Source organism: Nesoenas mayeri, assembly GCF_963082525.1.
Source record: "Nesoenas mayeri genome assembly, chromosome: 35".
NCBI classification, from domain to species: Eukaryota; Metazoa; Chordata; class Aves; order Columbiformes; family Columbidae; genus Nesoenas; species Nesoenas mayeri.
Genome location: NC_137576.1, coordinates 60,815 through 65,593, shown reverse-complemented (window position 1 = coordinate 65,593; position 4,779 = coordinate 60,815). Strand labels below are relative to the sequence as shown.

General features: G+C 48.1%; 1 gene segment (V, D, J or C); it reads left to right on the top strand.

Moving 5' to 3' along the window:
- The first annotated feature begins 3,876 nt into the window (after positions 1-3,876).
- On the top strand, positions 3,877-4,370 carry LOC308051257 (immunoglobulin heavy variable 3-23-like). The segment is given in 2 exons: positions 3,877-3,928; positions 4,009-4,370.
- The last annotated feature ends 409 nt before the right edge of the window (positions 4,371-4,779 follow it).

Below are 4,779 nucleotides of genomic sequence, written 5' to 3'. Positions count from 1 at the left end.
GGAGCTCAAGATGGCGGGAAGGTCCCAAAATGGAAGGAGGGGTCTCAACATGGAGGAGCTCAAGATGGCAGGAAGGTCCCAAAATGGAAGGAGGGGTCTCAAGATGGAGGAGCTCAAGATGGCGGGAAGGTCCCAAAATGGAACGAGGGGTCTCAACATGGAGGAGCTCAAGATGGAGGGAAGGTCTCAAGATGGAGAATCACAAAATGGCTCCAGGATCAGGGCCGAGTCCAGGCCGGGCCCAACAGTCTGGGCTCAGGACAAGCTCTGGGCCGGGCTTTGGGTCCAGAGAAGATTTGAGGACCCAGCAGGGACGTTGGGGACACAGTGGCGGAGTCGATCCAACCAGCAGCATCACCAGCACCACCACCATCAGCACTTTTGGCGCAGTAATAAGTGTCCGTGTCCTGGGCCCTGAGGCTGTTCAGCTGCAGCGTCACCAGCTCTGCCCGTTGTCCCTGGACGTGGGGACCCGGCCCTGGACCGATGGCCCGTACTTGGTGTAACCACCATCGCTCCAAATACCTGCGACCCACTCGAGCTCCTCGTTGGGCGCCTGTCGCACCCAGATCATGGCGAAGGGAGTCATGAAGTGGAAGGTCTCAAGATGGAGGGAAGATCTTGAGATGGAGGGTGTCAAGATGACAGAAGGGTCTCAAGATGGTGGAAGGGTCTCAAGATGGCGGAAGGGTCTCAAGATGGAGGAATGTCTCAAGGTGGAGGATCTTGAAATAGAGTGAGGGTCTCAAAATGGAGGGAAGATCTTGAGATGGAGGGTGTCAAGATGGTGGAAGGGTCTCAAGATGGAGGAACCCAAGATGGAGGGAGGGTCTCAAGATGGTGGAAGGGTCTCAAGATGGAGGAACCCAAGATGGAGGGAGGGTCTCAAGACGGAAGAACTCAAAATGGTGGAAGGGTCTCAAAATGGAGGGAAGATCTTGAGATGGAGGGTGTCAAGATGGTGGAAGGGTCTCAAGATGGAGGAACCCAAGATGGAGGGAGGGTCTCAAGATGGTGGAAGGGTCTCAAGATGGAGGAACCCAAGATGGAGGGAGGGTCTCAAGATGGAAGAACTCAAAATGGTGGAAGGGTCTCAAAATGGAGGGAAGATCTTGAGATGGAGGGTGTCAAGATGGTGGAAGGCTCTCAAGATGGAGGAACCCAAGATGGAGGGAGGGTCTCAAGATGGTGGAAGAGTCTCAAGATGGAAGAACTCAAGATGGTGGAAGAATCTCAAGATGGAGGGTCTCAAGATGGAGGAGCTCAGGGTGGTGGAAGGGTCTCAAGATGGAAGAACTCAAGATGGTGGAAGGGTCTCAAGATGGAGGGTCTCAAGATGGAGGAACTCAGGATGGAGGAACTCAGGATGGTGGAAGGGTCTGAAGATGGAAGAACTCAAGATGGTGGTAGGTTCTCAAGATGGAGGGAAGAGCTGAAGATGAGGGAGGGTCTCAAAAACGATGGAGGGTCACGAGATGGAGGATCACAACATGGAGGGAGGGCCTCAAAATGGCGGAGACCAAAATGGAGGGAGGGTCTGAAGATGGAGGGGAGATCTTGAAAGGGAGGGTCGCAAGATGGCCGAAGGGTCCAAAGATGGAGGGAAGGTCCCAAGATGGAGGGAGGGTCCCAAAATGGAGGGAAGGTCCCAAGATGGAGGGAAGGTCCCAAAATGGAGGGAAGGTCCCAAGATGGAGGGAGGGTCCCAAAATGGAGGGAAGGTCCCAAAATGGAGGGAAGGTCCCAAAATGGAGGGAAGGTCCCAAAATGGAGGGAGGGTCACAAGATGGAGGATCCCAATGGATCCTTAGTCCTTGAGCTCCTCCATCTTCGGATCTCCGCCATCTTGAGCCCCTCCCTCCATGTTGCCACCCGCCATCTTGGCCCCTTCCCCTTCACCTCCACACACGCCCTCCATTTTGGGAGGAAAATCCCAGTTCTACATCCCCAAATCCCCCTTTTTTTGCCCCAAATCCCAACATTTTCCCTCAAAATCCCCACCCTGAGTCCAGTCACCCTCACCCTGTGCCCCAAAATCCTCTTATTTTGCCCCAAATGCTGTTATTTTGCCCAAAATCTTGTTATTTTGCCCCAAATCCTCCTCTGAGGGGAGGAGGCGTTAACCTGGGGGGCGGGGAGGAGGCGGGAACCAAAATGCTCATTTCTGGGTTTTCTGCCCCAAAATGGCGCCGCCGCCGGCACGGATAAATTAATGATACTCGTAATTAATAAATGGGTGATTAATAATTAATACATGGATTAATAGTAAGAAATAAATGGATTATTAATAATAAATGAAGGGATTAATAAATAATGAAGCCCCGAGAAGTCATTAAATGTTGAATGTAAATGAAATGTTATATTACAATTAAATTAATCGGTGTAATTAAGTGATGAGGGCTCTGCAGCGATTGCGATTAATTAATTAAGTGTAATTAAGTGGTCAAGGGGCTGCGGGGATTGTAATTAAATTAATCGGTGTAATTAAATTATTAGGGCGCTGCAGAGATTGCAATTAAATTAATCAATCAAATTGAATGATAAGGGCTCGGCAGTGATTGCAATTAATTAATTCGGTGCAATTAAGAATCAGGGCTATGCCGAGAATGGAATTAAATTAATCGGTGTAATTAAATTATTAGGGCACTGCAGAGATTGCAATTAATTAATTCAGTATAAAAAAATTAAAGGGCGCTTCAGAGCTTGTAATTAATTAATTTCAGTGTGATTCAGTGCAATTAAGTAATTAGGTATAAAAATATATAGGGCCACGCTGCAGAGGTTGTAATTAATTAATTCAATGCACATCTGTGATAAAGACCTTGCAATTAATTAATTCAGTGCAATTAATAACAAAACACAAGAGTGCGGAGGTTGCAATTAATTAATCCAGTGTAATTAAAAAATATGGGCCGTAGCAATTAAATAATTCACCGCAAATAAACGACGTGAGCTTGCAGTTGATTAATTCCGCCTCTAGCTGTGATAAGGCAATTAATTAATTACACGACGAATGCCCCGGAGACCTTGCAATTAATTAATTTAGCACGCGCCTGCGATTAATTCTCCGGGGACACCTCGTAATTAATCAATTTCGTGCACATCTGTGATTAATTCCCCGGAGAGACTTAATAATTAGTTTAATGCACACCTGCAATTAGTTGACTGGAGAGAAGCTGTAATTAATCAATTTAGCGCACACCTGCGATTAATTCCCTGGAGAATCTGTAATTAATTAATTGCATACACAACCGCGATTAATTCACCGGAGAAGACTTAAAATTAATTAATTTAGTGCACATCTGGGATTAATTCACTGGACAGAACTTGCAATTAATTAATTTAATGATTAATTCACCAAGAGCCTTGTAATTAATTAATTTGCTGTTCATCCGCGATTAATTCACCGGAGAGACCTAAAAATTAATTAATTCCGTGCACATCTGGGATTAATTTCCCGGAGACCTCGCAATTAATTAATTTAGTGCAAATCTGCAATTAAGTCCCCAGAGACCTTGCAATTAATTGCAATCTTGTGATTATAACCTTGTAATTAATTAATTTAGTGCTCATCTGTGAATAATACACCAAAGGAGCTGTAATTAATTAATTTAATGCACATCTGTGATTAATTCACTGGAGAGGCCTAAAAATTGATTAATTTCATGCGCATCCCCAGTTAATCCCCCAGAGACCTCACGCTTAATTAATTAATTGCACACCTGCCATTAAAAAAACAACCCCCCCTCGCACAATTAACGCCCTAACGAGCGCAATTAACAGGCGGGAGGGGGCGGCGTTGATGCAAATGGATGCAAATTTTGGCCTATAAGACCCGCCGGGTTCCACCATGGTGGCACCTTCGCCATCGGCACCATGGGCATCCAGTTGGCCTCCGCCATCTTGCTCGTCTTCGCCGCCCTGCCGGGTAGGCCCGAAACCCTCTTTTTTGAGGCAAAACGTTGCGATTTCTGGCGGGTTTAATTGACGTTTCTCTTCTTGTCGCAGGTCTCCAGGCGGCCATTGAATTGACGGAGTCCGGGGGCGGCCTCGTGTCCCCCGGGGGGTCCCTGCGCCTCGTTTGCAAGGGCTCGGGCTTCACCTTCAGCAACTACCAGATGGAGTGGGTGCGACAGGCGCCCAACAGGGGCCTCGAGTGGGTCGCGGGTATTGCTTACACTGGTGGTACCACCAGGTACGCGCCATCGGTCCAGGGCCGGGCCACCATCTCGAGGGACAACGGCCAGAGCACGGTGACGCTGCAGCTGAACAGCCTCAAGGCCCAGGACACGGCCACTTATTACTGCGCCAAAAGTGCTCACGGCGGCGCGACTCTCATCCGCTGCCACACAAAAACCTCCCAACGTTGACGACGCCAAGGTCTTCGTCATGGCTGAGCGGCCTAGAGCGACCAAGAGGCGTCACGAAGAACCTCCCCCCGGAGGCGCATTTTGAAGCAAAATCAGGGGATGTTTTGCCTCTTCTGACTGATCTTGACACAAATCTTGACACTTGGGGCTTTGGGCAAAGATTAACCCAAATCCAGGCATGTTTTGCCTAAATCTGGGCATGTTTTGCCTCTTCAGACTTAGTCTCAACCCAAATCTAGTCACACGTTCGGTGTTTGGGCCTATTTTGACCCAAATCTGGGCACACGGTAGCCCTTTGAGCCTCTTTAGAACCAAATCTTGGCACGTTTCACTCTTTATTGCCAGTTTTGACCTAGATCTAAGTACACATCGGCTCTTCAGCCCAATTTTGACCCCAAATCTGGGCATG